Genomic DNA, 15,650 nt, shown 5'->3' on the forward strand with positions numbered 1-15,650 from the left:
CAGAGCAGAGGGGATCCACAGCCAGGGGATCCCACACCCCAGAGCAGAGAGGAGGCACAGCCAGGGGATCCCACACCCCAGAGCAGAGAGGAGGCACAGCCAGGGGATCCCCCCACACCCCAAAGCAGAGGGGATCCACAGCCAGGGGATCCCAGCACTCCAAAACAGAGAGGATGCACAGCCAGGGGATCCCAGCACTCCAAAACAGAGAGGATGCACAGCCAGGGGATCCCACACCCCAAAGCAGAGGGGAGGCACAGCCAGGGGATCCCCCCACACCCCAGAGCAGAGGGGAGGCACAGCCAGGGGATCCCACATCCCAAATCAGAGGGGAGGCACAGCCAGGGGATCCCACATCCCAAATCAGAGGGGATGCAGATCCAGGGGATCCCACACCCCAAAGCAGAGGGGAGGCACAGCCAGGGGATCCCACATCCCAAATCAGAGGGGAGGCACAGCCAGGGGATCCCACACCCCAGAGCAGAGGGGATGCACTGCCAGGGGATCCCACACCCCAGAGCAGAGGGGATCCACAGCCAGGGGATCCCACACCCCAAAGCAGAGGGGAGGCACAGCCAGGGGATCCCACATCCCAAATCAGAGGGGAGGCACAGCCAGGGGATCCCACATCCCAAATCAGAGGGGATGCAGATCCAGGGGATCCCACACCCCAGAGCAGAGGGGATGCAGATCCAGGGGATCCCACACCCCAGAGCAGAGGGGATGCAGATCCAGGGGATCCCAGCACCCCAAGGCTGTCTCCTCTCAGGCTCTGCCCATCAATGGGCAGGGCTGGGATTCCTGTCTGAGCAGCTCCATCAAGAAATGAACTTTGGTTGAACACAAATAGCACAGAAAGAGGGAAACCAGATAAAAACCGATGCAGGCCTCGGTTTCTTTTGAGGTAAACTGAGTGATCCCAGGTGTCAGCACCCCAGAGACCTGCCCAGGTATGGTTTAAACTCACTAAATAATGGATTTTATTTTGTCTGCTTTCTTTTGGGTGGAATTATACCCACAATCTGTTTCTCTGTTGTGTTTCTAGCAAGAAAATCTGTGTTTTGCTGGTTGAATTTGGTTCACAATCAGGTGCTCAGTTTTTATAAGGATCAGATTTTTATCTTTTGGACTTCCAGAAATTATGTGTGATGTTGGTAAGAGCTTATTTATTATTTATTGCTTTTATTGTAGTGTAATAGCTGTGAAATTTAAACATGAAATAAACTAAGAAAATAAATCCTTCTGCTCAGTGCATCAGCACAGAAGTGAAGCTGGCCAAGCTGACATCACAAACCCAAGAATGCAAGAATTTGGAGGGTATTTCCATTAATTCATTAGTGCATCCTAATTATTAGCAAAAGGGCAAAAGGACAAAAGGTGTTTGTGACCTGCAGTGCTCCATGCCAGTGACCTGCTGAAAAGTAACACCGCAAATACACTTCACTTATTTATTTACTTCTGAAGTGATAGATTTATCTCCTAATTTTGCTCTTGTTTCCCAGCTTTTTATAGGACTCTTGGACAATTTATAGACAGCAGCTGACACCTGTAAAATTCACCTGGAGCTATTCAGCAGTTTTAAACACCTCGATGCAATTTATCCAGAACACTTCATGCACAAAAAAAAAGGCAAAAAATGATTGGAGTGGCCAAGGAATGCTTCTGTCCTGTCTTTAAAAAGTGGATATAAAGCTGTCAGCTTTTACAGCTGCCCTCACACTGCTTCAGTGACGCAGAGCTGGGGAGGGGAGATTCCTCTCCCAGCCTGGAGTCCTGATGCTCCTGCAGCCAGGTCCAGTGCAGGGATGGGGTGAGAGGCAACTTCTGAGCAGCAACTTCATCTGCAGCAGCAGCATCTGCATCATCTGCATCATCTGCATCATCTGCATCATCTGCATTATCTGCATCCCTTCCCAAGGAAGGCACCGACCCCTCAGCTGTGCTGGGTTTTAGTTTCATTAATAAATTCAGATTAGAAAAAGAATATATATAGAAGAGGAGAAAAAAATTCTGATTTGATGACTTTGAGAGCTTTGGCAGTGCCAGGCTGCTCCATCAGGGCTCTGCCCAGCCCAGCTCCAGGTGACCCAGGCAGGGGGGTTGGTGCCTTCCCAAGGCTCCAGCACACGTTCCTCAAGTCATCTGTGGGTTTAAACTTAAAACTTTTGACACAATACTCAAAGGGACAAAAAATATGATTTGTAAGGTGTTCTTTATTTGTCCCTTGGCATCCTGGAGCAAAGGGGGATCAGGGGGACCTTGTGGCTCTCACAGCTCCTGCCAGGAGGGGACAGCCGGGGTTCGGGCTCTGCTCCAGGAACAGGGACAGGAGCAGAGGTAACGGCCTCAGGCTGGGCCAGGGGAGCTCAGGGTGGAACCAGCAGGAATTTCCCCATGGAAAGGGGCTCAGGAACTGGAACTGCCCAGGGAGGATTGGATCCCATCCCTGGAGGTGGCACTCGGAGCTGGGGACAGGGTGGGGATGGCCACAGCTGGGACTCCATGATCCTGGAGTTTTCCAGCCTGAAGGATTCTGGGATTTATCCCTCAAAGCTGGTATTTAAAACCATCCCAAATATCCAGCAAAGCCAGTGGTGATGGCCGGGACTCCCTGGAAGCTGAGAGCTCCCGGACTGAGGCGCTGCAGCTCCTGCAAACAGATCCCACCTCTGATGGGGTCAGGTTCCATCCCCTGCACACACCTCCCCTCCCTGGGCACTCAGCACCCCCAGGCACAGATCCTGAGCTCCCTGGGCACTCAGCACCCCCAGGCACAGATCCTGAGCTCCCTGGGCACTCAGCACCCCCAGGCTGTGATCCTGAGCTCCCTGGGCACTCAGCACCCCCAGGCACAGATCCTGAGCTCCCTGGGCACTCAGCACCCCCAGGCTGTGATCCTGATCTCCCTGGGCACTCAGCACCCCCAGGCTGTGATCCTGAGCTCCCTGGGCACTCAGCACCCCCAGGCTGTGATCCTGATCTCCCTGGGCACTCAGCACCCCCAGGCTGTGATCCTGAGCTCCCTGGGCACTCAGCACCCCCAGGCAGAGATCCTGAGCTCCCTGGGCACTCAGCACCCCCAGGCTGTGATCCTGAGCTCCCTGGGCACTCAGCACCCCCAGGCTGTGATCCTGAGCTCCCTCATGCCCCATTGCCATGAGCATTATGGATTTCTCAGCCGTTTTCCTGTATGGATATGCCAGAACCGTGTGCAATATTCCAGAATGGCTCCAGCAGTGGCTCCCGGGGAACATTCCAGCATTAACCACCTCTCACCTGGCCCATTACCCCGCTCCTCACGTTCAGCAGCACAAGGAGCACCTGATTTCCTGTTTAGTGCCTGATAATCACTTGTCACACACAGCAGCACACCTCCCTCTAATGCTTCAGTCCTAGGAGCTGCTCTTTCCACGGGTTTGGGATTGCTTCAGTGAAAACCACTGAGCCCACCAGACCCAATCCCTGGAATAAAACAGCCCGAGGGCTTCACCAGACCCTCACTGGGTGTGGACACATCTTAGAATATTGATTTTTAAAAAGGTGAGAGTGCACCCTGGGTAAGTTTTCCCCAGCGATTAATTCTTCCTACTGATGCAATTTTCTCCATATTTTCTAGAGCAGCTCTTCACTGTTTGGTGCTGGACCTCGTGCTCTGGCTGCCCTGGCCAGTGGGATTTGCTGCTCAGGGAATTCCTCGTGGATTTTGGATCCAAACACAAACCAGAGGAGCTGTGGAGTGCTTGGACAGAGGAGATCCCAGCTTAGAAGGAGCAATGCTTCAATCAAAAGTTGAAATTTCTGTATTTGTTCATTTAAGAGGGCTCTGGATGTGCCCCCTGAGTGCCCTGAGCACAAGGCTGGGACCCAGGAAGCCCAGCCCAGGAACCCCAGCCCACCTGGGACCCAGCCAAGGGACCAGAAGGGACCTTCTTGCCCTCTGAGACTCCCTGCAAGAGGGTCTGGGGGGCTTTGCTCTCTTCTCCCAAGACAGGACAAGAGGAAACAGCCTCAAGTTGTACCAGGGGAAGTTGAAGTTAAATATTGGGAAAATTCCTTGTTGTGCAGCCCTGGCAGAGCTGTCCAGGGCAGGGCTGGGGTCCCCATCCCTGGGGGTGTCACAGCCCTGTGGATGTGGCAGTGGGGACAGGGGCAGTTGGGAACGCCGGGCTCGGTGACCTTGGGGGGCTTTTCCAGCCAGCTCAGTCCTGGCCTCTGTCACTCTCTGTGTCCCCAGCTGGGCAGCAGCCACAGATCTCCCCCCAAAATCCCCACCTCGGGGCTGGGGGGGGTCAGAACCAGCCAGGTTTGGTCCCTTCAGTGCGGCAGGGCAGCAGGGCTGTGCCAGGGGCTGCTCAGCGCTGGCAGGAGGGGCAGGGTTTGCCCAGGTGGGGACAATAATTCCAGCCAGGATTCACTGGGGACTCCTGCCCGGCCAAGGATTTTTGGGATTGTCCCCAGCAGGATTGCTCCCTGGTGCACAGGAGCAGCTGTGCAGAAACCTGTGAGGGTCCAGGGCTGGTGCCTCAGGAATTTCCCTGCCTGGGGATGTCCGAGGATCTGCTGGGCTCCTCCCAGTGAGTGAAACACTGCAGCATCAGCCTTGGCTGTTTTAAACTCTAAGCTCTGTGCTGTGTGCAGGGATTCTGAATTTTGGGTTTATTTGAGGAGTGACAATTTGGGCAGGATGGATTCACCCCTCACATCCCTTCCCTGGAGCTGCTGGGAGCTCAGCCGGGGGGGCAGGCTGAACCTCTGGGTGCTCAGAGGTGGGGGAGGCCCTTTTTTGGGAGCACCTGCAGGTTCATGCCCCAGGTGATGTGGGCAGCTTGATGTGAGTGTCTGAGAGCATGAAAAGTCTCTTTAATTTGGATTTAACTTGAATAGTGAAACCTGGTGTGTGATCCAATTGCTGGCTCTGAGGAAAGCAGCCTGTGTGTGAACAGTATGTGCCACTTTTTAGCTAAATTCTCTAAATTATTATTTTTGAGGCTGATGTGGACTGCTGGAAAGCCCAGGGAGGGTTTTGAGGTGCCTGGATCTGTCTGGCACAGCAAGCTCTCCCCAAACGGGGTAAAACCTCCCTGTGTACTTAAAAGTTGCCAAAATCCAGAGGTTCAATGCAAATAAAAAGTAAGGGAAGCAGGGAAATCAGGAAGCAAATTGCTGCTACTTTTTTCCTCTTAAATGCTTTAAAGAAAAAAAATGGAGGTGTTTCTTGCCAGGGCTGCTTTGTGGGTGCTGTGCCTGGAGCAGGGCTGTGGGGAGAGCATCCCGTGGCTCTGTCCCAGCTGTGCCCACAAATCCAGAGTGGGATCTGCATTTACAGCTGGAACCCCCAGGGATGAGCACTTAGGGCTGTAATTCCAAGGTGATGAGGCCAAAGTCAAGAAATGTCTTTTCTGGGCTTTGTAAGAAACCCAAAGTGCCCTTTGTGGGTGTTTTCTGGCAGGGCCCAGGCGTGCAGAGACCCCAGGACTCTGACAGCAGCTGGGGCACTCTGGCCCTGGCTGAGCTCTGAGCAAACCCTGCTGCAGATCCTGTGGGAAAGAGAGGAAAAGGAGCTCAAGTCACTCAGGAATTGCAACTGCAGAGCAAAGTAAATCACCGTGCTGAGGTGAAACGAGTTGGTACAGAAATCAACTGTATTGGCTTAAAGTAGCATTAGAAATGCCTTCAAATTCAAGATAAGGTTCTCCTGAAGCTCCTAAAGTTGGGTAAATATAAAAGTGCAATTAGTAGAGCTGCTGGTGGAGAGAAGCCACGTCCTGAAATCCTGGAGTTCTCCTGTGTCCTCAGCCACAGCTGGTGTGGAGTCAGGAGCATCACCCGGTGCTGCTCAGCCAGGAGTGAGCAGCCCTGGTTATTCCTCTTCTAAGGTGAGATTTAAAATTCCTGCAGTGTTTAAAAATGGAATTGTGGGCATTAATGTGGGAGCCACGCTGTGAAGAAAGTGCACGACCAGTGTGGGGGGGAATTCTGGATTTATTTTGCTGAAAAGGTGCTGGAGGTAGGGAAGGATATTCCTCTTCTGTGTGATTGGAAGCAGGCACTGGCAGAGGCTTTTTCACCATTTCAAATACATGCTGATGGCAACTTCTTTTAATTGTCCGATGCCTGAAACGAGCTGGGCATCACTGCACAGAAATTATCTGCACTTTCAGAAGCTCCACTTGATCTGCTTTTGAAAATCAGCTTAGACTGAAATCTGCCTGATCAGGGTGGTTTGGGGTGCTGAGTGCAATCCTCCAGCCGTGAGGCTGAGGGTCAAAATCTCCTGCAGATGTCCCAGCAGATCCCGTTAGGGCAGTTAAAGGGTGAAACATTAAAGTTAGGGCAGTTAAAGGGTGAAACATCGGTGTCTGCAGGCTCTGCCGGGCTCCTCCTGCTGCCCGAGCCAGCCGGGGTGTTATCGGGGTGGGATGGGATCAGGGGTGTTATTGGGGATGTTATCGGGGTGGGATGGGATCAGGGGTGTTATCAGCTATGTTATCAGCTATGTTATCAGGGGTGGGATGGGATCAGAGATGTTATCACCGACGTTATCGGGGCTGGGATGCTATCAGCAATGATATCAGTGATGTTATCAGTGATGTTATCGGGGATGTGATGTTATCAGGGCTGCGATATTATCAGGGATGTGATGTTATCAGAGATGTTATCAGGGATGTGATGTTATCAGTGATGTTATCAGTGATGTTATCAGGGATGTGATGTTGTCGGGACTGAGATGTTATCAGGGATGATATCAGGGATGTGATCAGCGATGTGATGTTATCAGCGATGTTTATCAGGGATGTTATCAGTGATGTTATCGGGGCTGGGATGTTGTCGGGGCTGGGATGTTATCAGGGATGATATCAGGGATGTGATCAGCGATGTGATGTTATCAGCGATGTTTATCAGGGATGTTATCAGTGATGTTATCGGGGCTGGGATGTTGTCGGGGCTGGGATGTTATCAGGGATGATATCAGGGATGTGATCAGCGATGTGATGTTATCAGCGATGTTATCAGGGATGTTATCAGTGATGTTATCAGTGATGTTGTCGGGGCTGGGATGTGATCAGCGGTGTGATGTTATCAGCGATGTTATCAGGCTTTGCAGCCCTGCCATCTACCGGCTGCTGCCCTGAAAGCTCTCAGCTCTGCAAGCCCTCAGAGAAAGCGTTAAACTTCTTTCAGGGGGGATTTAGATCAGGTGTAAGGAGGAAATCCTTCCCTGGCAGGGTGGGCAGCGCTGGCACAGGATGGAATTCCCAGAGCAGCTGTGGCTGCCCCTGGATCCCTGGCAGTGCCCAAGGCCAGGCTGGACACTGGGGCTGGAGCAGCTGGGACATGGGAGGTGTCTCTGCCATGGCAGGGAGAATTTGAGGATATCTTTAGGTCCTTTCCCACCCAATCCATTCTGGGCTGTTCACCCAGCCCCGGTGCTGCTCCCAGCCCAGCTGAGCAGGGCCAGCTCTGGCTCTCCTCTGCCAGCACAGGGACCAGCTGCTCCCCTGGGCTGTTTTATTTTCCAGCCTGTCCGGGCTCAGCCTGAGCCTGCCCCGAGCCAAGGCACAGGGACAGGGACAGAGGGAGGCACACACAGCCCTGCAGCCTGCCATGGGAGCCTGCTGTAAATGCAGGGGAACCCGGTGGGAAGAAATGCTGATGTGTGACTCAGCTCAGGATGAATGATTTCTTTATTATAACTATGCTATAACACATTAATATACCATTTAAAGGAGATACTAAAACTACAAACCGACTTTTTCTAACTCCCATCTCTGACCAACTCCCAACTCGTGCCCCTCTCTGAGAGTCCAGCCCCAGGTGGGTTGGATTGGATTGGATTGGATTGGGTTGGATTGGATTGGATTGGATTGGATTGGGTTGGATTGGGTTGGGTTGGATTGGATTGGGTTGGGTTGGATTGGATTGGATTGGATTGGATTGGGTTGGATTGGATTGGATTGGATTGGATTGGATTGGGTTGGATTGGATTGGGTTGGGTTGGATTGGGTTGGATTGGGTTGGGTTGGATTGGATTGGGTTGGGTTGGATTGGATTGGATTGGGTTGGATTGGATTGGATTGGATTGGATTGGATTGGATTGGATTGGGTTGGATTGGATTGGGTTGGGTTGGATTGGGTTGGGTTGGATTGGATTGGATTGGGTTGGGTTGGATTGGGTTGGGTTGGATTGGATTGGATTGGATTGGATTGGGTTGGATTGGATTGGGTTGGGTTGGATTGGATTGGATTGGCCACCAGGCTCAAACAATCCTCACCAGAACCCAACCAAGCAACACCCCAGATAAACAATTCTCCACACACATTGCACATGGGAAAACAAGGATCAGAAAGAGAATTTTTCTCTTTCTTCCCTCTGTGCTGCTCTATGAAAAATCCTGAGAGAGAGAGAAGAATGTGCCTGCCATGGAGCCCTGAGCACTCGGTGCTCCCCTTCCTGAGCAGCACTGCTGCCTTGCAGGGCCTGCGAGCAGCAGCTTCCCCCTGCTGGGTCACTGCTGAGCTTGGTGGGTGCCTTGCAAGAGCAGAGATCCCACCAGGCTGCGGCGTGATGGACGGAAAAGAGCAGCAGAGGCACGGTGGGAGCACCTGCACGCCCTGCCCTGCTGCTCCAGGCCCTCCTTTCTGGGCTGTACCCCCTGCTAAAAGCAATCCCTGCTGGGATGTCTCGGTGCTTTGAGAAAAGCCAGCCCAGCTCACCCAAGTCCTCGCTGAAGGAGGAAGCAATAATTCTTTATTTCAAAGAGATTACAGCTTGCTGATGTAAATGGCTGTAGCTCTTGATTTGATCATGGACCTGAGGGCTCTGGGAAGGCTCAGTGCAACTCCTGCTGCTCTGGGAGGAAGCGGCTCTGGGGCTGAGGGGCACCTTGGGGTGGGCTCAGGGTGGAACCCCAGGGCTGAGGGGCACCTTGGGGTGGGCTCAGGGTGGAACCTCAGGGCTGAGGGGCACCTTGGGGTGGGCTCAGGGTGGTCGTGCTCAGATTCAGGCTCACAGGGAGGAAGCAGAGCTGGGTTTGTGTGGCAGCAGGGGAAGGGCTGAACCTGCATCTGCCCCTGGGCTGAGGAGCCTCAGAACCCCTGGGGCTGAAAAAGCCCTCCCAGCCCACGGAGTCCCAGCTGTGCCCATCCCCACCCTGTCCCCAGCTCCAAGTGCCACCTCCAGGGATGGGATCCAATCCTCCCTGGGCAGTTCCAGTTCCTGAGCCCCTTTCCATGGGAAAATTCCTGCTGTGCCCACCCTGAGCTCCCCTGAACTCAGCCTGGGGCCGTTCCCTCTCCTACTGTCCCTGTGCCCTGGGATGATCCCAAATCCCCCCGGCTGTCCCCTCCTGGCAGGAGCTGTGCAGAGCCACAAGGTCCCCCTGATCCCCCTTTGCTCCAGGCTGAGCCCCCTCAGCTCCCTCAGGATTTTCCAGCCCTTTCCCAGCTCCCTCAGGATTTTCCAGCCCTTTCCCAGCTCCATTCCCTGCCCTGCACATGCTCCAGCCCCTCCACGTCCTTCTTGTCCTGAGGGACCAGAACTGGATGCAGCATTTAAGGTGTGGCCTCACCAGTGCCAAGTACAATCCCTGCTCTGGTCCTGCTGCCACATGATTTTTATAAGAAAATAGTATAAAAATGTCCTTTCCTTAGACTCTGCTTCCTTCTCAAGTTCCATATTACTGTGTACTTTCTTTTAGAGCTCAAATCTTGCTCCCAGTGCAAGGCCTTTCCCCCAGCTGTGGTGTTGGGGTGGTCTCTGCGGTCCCTGTGCCTTTTTTCCGAGGGATTGCAGGGAGAATTCCTGTGGGGTTTAGTGGTGGGGTTATGCTGCCAGAGGAGCAGAGTTGGTTTCTCCCTGCTCCCTGTGTCTCTGGCACCACTGGCTCCCCAGGGAAGAGCCTTCCCTGGGAGCTGCTGGCTCCGGCCTTCCTGGAGCTCTCCCCGTTCCCAGCTCTTCCTGGAACAGCTCTGCCAGGGAGCGAAGCCCTGGTCCCCCAAAATCGATGCTATCGACTGCCCAGCGCTGATGTATGAGTCCTGCTGAATTACAGCTCTCAGCTCCCAGCCCAGGGATGCCTTGGGAAAAGCTTTTAGTGGCTACCACAGCCTGAACTCCTGCCCAGCCCAGCTCTGCTGCGCCACACACGGCCCCCAAGCCCAGGCAGCTGCTGCTGTGAGTGTGTGTGGCACAGAGGATCCAAACTGCTTAGCAAGATCAAGCCCTTGTTTGTAAAGGCTTAAAAATATCATCTCGCCAAGCGGAGGCTGTAATTTCCTGGGCCTTGCGGGTGAGGAGGCTCAGCCTCGGCAAAGGGGGTGGTGCTGCTGCAGCTTGGGCTGTGTCTGACCTGGAGCACCAAAAAACTGCTCCCAGTCACAAAGGCACCAAGCCCAGGGCATCCTGCAGCCTGCCAGGGGCTCTGGCATCAGCCAGGGGCTCCTGACATCAGCCAGGGGCTATGGCATCAGCCAGGGACCATTGGCATCAGCCAGGGGCTCCTGACATCAGCCAGGGGCTCCTGACATCAGCCAGGGACCATTGGCATCAGCCAGGGGCTCCTGACATCAGCCAGGGGCCATTGGCATCAGCCAGGGGCTCCTGACATCAGCCAGGGGCTCCTGACATCAGCCAGGGGCCATTGGCATCAGCCAGGGACCATTGGCATCAGCCAGGGGCAATTGGCATCAGCCAGGGACCACTGGCATCAGCCAGGGACCACTGGCATCAGCCAGGGCTGTGCCTGTCCCCACACTGGGCAGGGAGCACCCCAGGGGCTCCCCAGCTCTCCTGGGCACCTCTGCTGGCAGAGATGTGTGACTTTGGAAGGTGCATCCACCCCAGTCTGCCCATCCTGCACTGTCCCAGAACAAATCTGAGCTGCCAGGACAGTGAAGGGCACTGCTGGTTGTTAGTTTGAGGCTCTGAATCACCCAAACGAGCTCACCACAAAATCACTATTATCACTATTAACTGCAACAGTTAATTTAGTTTTTGGGCTTCAGACAAATCCTCCTGCCCGGTTTGCTGAGGGAGCTCTGTGGCTGGAGGGGTGGCAGCGAGGGTGCAGGGGTGGGGACACGGCATCTCCTGAGGTGGGACATCCTTAAACGTGGTGAGACACCTCTGCAGGCTGTGAGCAGCTGCTGCTGGCACCTGCATTTGTGCCACCCTCCCTTGCAGGGCACAGCAGTGCCCTCCTGGCCCTGCGCTCCGTGGGGTCTGGCTGCCCCCAGAAATGCCGTGGGCACAGGGTGGGCTGTGGGAACAGGGTGGGCTGTGCCTGTGGGAGCTGCTGGACCTCCCACAGCAGTTCCTGTAAACATCTGTCAATATTAGTCCCATATTCTGCCTTTTTAATGGATCACGCTGCCTCCCTGCACGCGGTGTTTTTTCCAGGGTTTTCCCATAATAATGACTCCTAATGAAGCTGATTATGTCTCCCACAAGGAACATTAATGGAGGAATGCATTGTTCTTAAGGTACAGCTCTGCACCCAGCCAGCTGCAAGGAGCAGGGGATGCTGAGAGCTCCCCACAGCCCTGCTGCAGCACATCCCAAAATCCCTGCCTGCTTTGGGTGGGGAGGGACCTCAAATCCCATCAGTGCCACCCTGCCGTGGCAGGGACACCTCCCTCTGTGCCAGCCTGGCCTTGGGCACTGCCAGGGATCCAGGGGCAGCCACGGCTGCTCTGGGCACCTGTGCCAGGGCTGCCCACCCTGCCTGTGTGCTTCACTACTCCGAGGTGCAAACGGAGGCACAAAGGAGGAGTAAAGGATACAGAACACGTGGTGGTTATTCCTACATATTATATTATATTATATTATATTATATTATATTATATTATATTATATTATATTATATTATATTATATTATATTATATTATATTATATTATATTATATTATATTATATTATATTATATTATATTATATTATATTATATTATATTATATTATATTATATTATATTATATTATAATATCAAATCATATAAATCATTAAGACTGTATTATATTTTATTGTATTATATTTGTTATATTATATTGTATTAGTTTTGTCATGTTATATTAATATATAATATATAATATATAATATATAATATATAATATATAATATATAATATATAATATATAATATATAATATATAATATATAATATATAATGTATAATGTATAATGTATAATATATAATATATAATATATAATATATAATATATAATATATAATATATAATATATAATATATAATATATGATATATAATATATAATATATGATATATAATATATAATACATAATACATAATACATAGCATATAATACATAATATATAGCATATAATATATATGATGATATATGATATATAATATATGATATATGATATATTATATATCCTATATTATATATTATATATTATATATTATATCTTATATATCCTATATTATATATTATATCTATATAATATATTATATATATTATATGTATTATATATAACATATATATATATATATATTCCTAAATGTATAATATCTATATTCCTCCATCCATAATGCATCTCCCCCGCAGCTGTCCCGCAGCTCAGGCGGCTCAGGCATTGCATTCCCCCCCGGCGGGTCCCCGCCCGCGCGTGTCCCTGAACTCCAACCCTGTCCCGGTGCTGCTCCCGGTGTCAACCCCGCACAAGTCGGGCTGCATTCCCCCTCTCCAGTGCTCCACCGGAACGGCTGTGAAATGCAAATCGCCGCTCGCTGATTACCGCCTCATTAAAATGCGCGACCCAAAACCTCTCTCCCCTCATTAGGAGCTGCGCCGTATCGCTGCGCGCCCGAAAGCAGCCGCTGTTGGCTCTTTGATATCGGAACCCTATTGTCATTAACCTCATTATGACAATGCTCCTGTACGGCGTTTGAAGCGCCTGCCTTTCCAGGAGCATGCTGCAAGGATGATAATAATATTTTGCTGCTTTGCATAATGCAAAGTGGAGGGAGGGCGGGAAACAGGCAGCAGGAGGTGAGGAGACCTGGATTATTTATTAGTGTCCTCAGGAACGTGGTGCTTCTGGAAGGTTGGACACCACTGAATGCTTGTGCCTTGGACAGGGATCTCTCAGCAGGTGGGAATAGTGGAAAATGTAGTTTTTACTTCAAAATCTGTTGCTGTGGATCAATGAGCTGAGTTGTAGGAGACACGGGGTGTTGCACTGGGAATTTCTGAGCTGCTAACCCCACATGGATCATTCTCCCCTGAGCTTGTTCTTGTTTTGTACACTCCATCCTGAAGAAGTGTCCCCTGAACCAGTAATTATTTTAACCATGAGAGTTCTTTCTGTTTCTACTGCGTTTCTACCTTTTTTTCTTTGATATTTTATCTTGACTTTAAGAGTGGGAGGAGCTGGAGCTGCAGGTGGTGTCCAATGGGCGGCTACACCTTGGATCTGCACACCTGCTATGTTTGTTTCCTTTCCTTGTAATCCTTAACGCTCCAATTTTTTCTGGGCTGGATCCTTCATGGAAACCTAATTTTGGGCTTGGGATTTGCTTCCATCTCCCAGGTCAAGAGAGAAAAGGAACAACTGGAGAGGCTCAGTGGAGGGCTGCGAAGGCCAGTCCTGGCAGAGAGGTTGTGGAGTCCCCTTTCCAGCTGGAGACCATCAGAACCCACCTGGATTTGATCCTGTGCCCCCTGCTCGTGGTGACCCTGCTGTGGCAGGATGTGGAGCAGATGATTGCCAGAGTCCTTTCCAGCCAAGCCCTCGTGGATTCTGTGCAGGGCAGCAGAGCTGTGGGCAGTGCTGCATCCTCCCTCCTCTTCACAGCCTCAGCACGCTCAGGGTGGGCTCAGGGTGGAACCAGCAGGAATTTCCCCATGGAAAGGGGGTCAGGCCTTGGCACTGCCCAGGTTTGGATCCCCATCCCTGCAGGTGTCACCTGGAGGTGGCACTCAGAGCTCTGGGCTGGGGACAGGGTGGGGATCTGGCATAGGTTGGACTTGATCCTGGAGATTTTTCCCAAGCTCAGTGGTGTTTCTGCCTCCCTTAACCAGCATTCACCACCAGTTAAACATGGCAAGTTGCAGAGCAGAGCAGGATTCAGGGCCAGGATCTTCCCTGGCACCCCATCCTGTGGGTGGGGCAGCGCTGAGCTCTCACTCTCAGGGCGATGCTGAGGGCACAAACCCCACCCGGGCCCTGCCAGCCCATCCCCAAACCTCGGGGCTGTTTTGTTTACACCGCACAAGTGCTGCTCCATCTGCATTTCTGATTGGGAATGCCTCTTTCCATCCGAGTGCACTCCAGTTTGGCTGCCTCCTCTCTGGGGTGAATAACAAAGAGCATGCCAGTTGTCTGGAGGAGCAGAGGCTTTCTGAATCACAAAAGAGCCCATTTTATCAGAAAATCTAATAATGTGCAACACTTTCGTGAACCAAACCCTGTGTGACCAGCTGGAACTTTGAAAAAATTTCACAAGAGGCCGTGGGGACGGTTAATCATGACAGAGGCAACTTCTATGCAATTTCTGAAGCAGCACGGAGTTACAGGATGTGTCCAAGGGTAAAGAGGGCTGGGAGATGCTTTAGGGGAGGAGTTTTTGTGTGCAGGCTGTTTGCCCAGTGAGTGCTGCTCAGGACAGGGTGGTTAGCTGCCATGTGTGCCCCAGCTCACATTAGAAATATTGAATTTATCCTTTCCACGCTCTTGTCTGCGATGTGGCTTCCTCAAGGGTCTGGAGCACAGGACCCGCTGGCTGTGGCTGCTCTGCACAGCAGTGAGAGATCAGCCACCAGCCAGTGATTTAAAACCTGCTAAACCCGGGGGTTAGTGCAGTTCCAAGTGTTCTTCTGCTGACAGCTCTGCCAAACTTCCAGCTTCCTGACCATGCTGGATCAGACATCCCACATGTAACTGTGCATCCCAGGAGAGCCTCAGGAGCCCAGTCGTACTTCCAAGAAGGCAGCTGTGCAGAATCCCAGAATCCCTGAGGCTGGAAAAGCCCTCCCAGACCATGAGTCCCACCTGTGCCAGATCCCCACCTTGTCACCAAGTGCCACCTCCAGGAATTCCTTGGACACCTCCAGGGATGGGTGCTCCAAACCTCTCTGGGCAGCCCCTTCCAATACCTGGCTGCCCTTTCCATGGGAAATTCCTGCTGCTGTCCAACACTATGTCATCATTACTTAATTATCTGGGGTGTGTCAGGAGAGCTCTTTCCTGCAATTTTAATTCTGGGGCGGATGGGCAGGAGGGGCCTGAGGGTGGGGGAAGCTGAGGTGCTCAGCCCTGGGATGGCCCCATCCCTATTGATCTCCCTGAGAAACACAAGCTGGGGCCGATTTTGCGAGGTCTGGACAAGCTGGTGCAGCAGGAGGGTCCCTGTTGGGTTGGGCAGGGTGGTCCTGGAGGTCCCTTCCACCCCAGAGCAGTCTGACCCAGGAGCCATCCAGCTCTTCCATGGCTGTGGGTTACCAATGCAAATTTGATACTGCCCTCACAAGAGAGCCAAACCCACCCCTTGATTAATTCTTCTCATCCAAAATCACTTATTTGCACAAGCCAGGCTCAGTCCTGGCTCCATCAGAGCGCTGCTGCTGGTGGGGAGGGAGGGAAGGATGGCTGTGCTGCTGGAATCCCTGCAAACATCCTTTCATTTCCTACATG

This window comes from Lonchura striata, chromosome 6 (assembly GCF_050655825.1).
Source record: "Lonchura striata isolate lonStrDom1 chromosome 6, ASM5065582v1, whole genome shotgun sequence".
Lineage (NCBI taxonomy): Eukaryota > Metazoa > Chordata > Aves > Passeriformes > Estrildidae > Lonchura > Lonchura striata.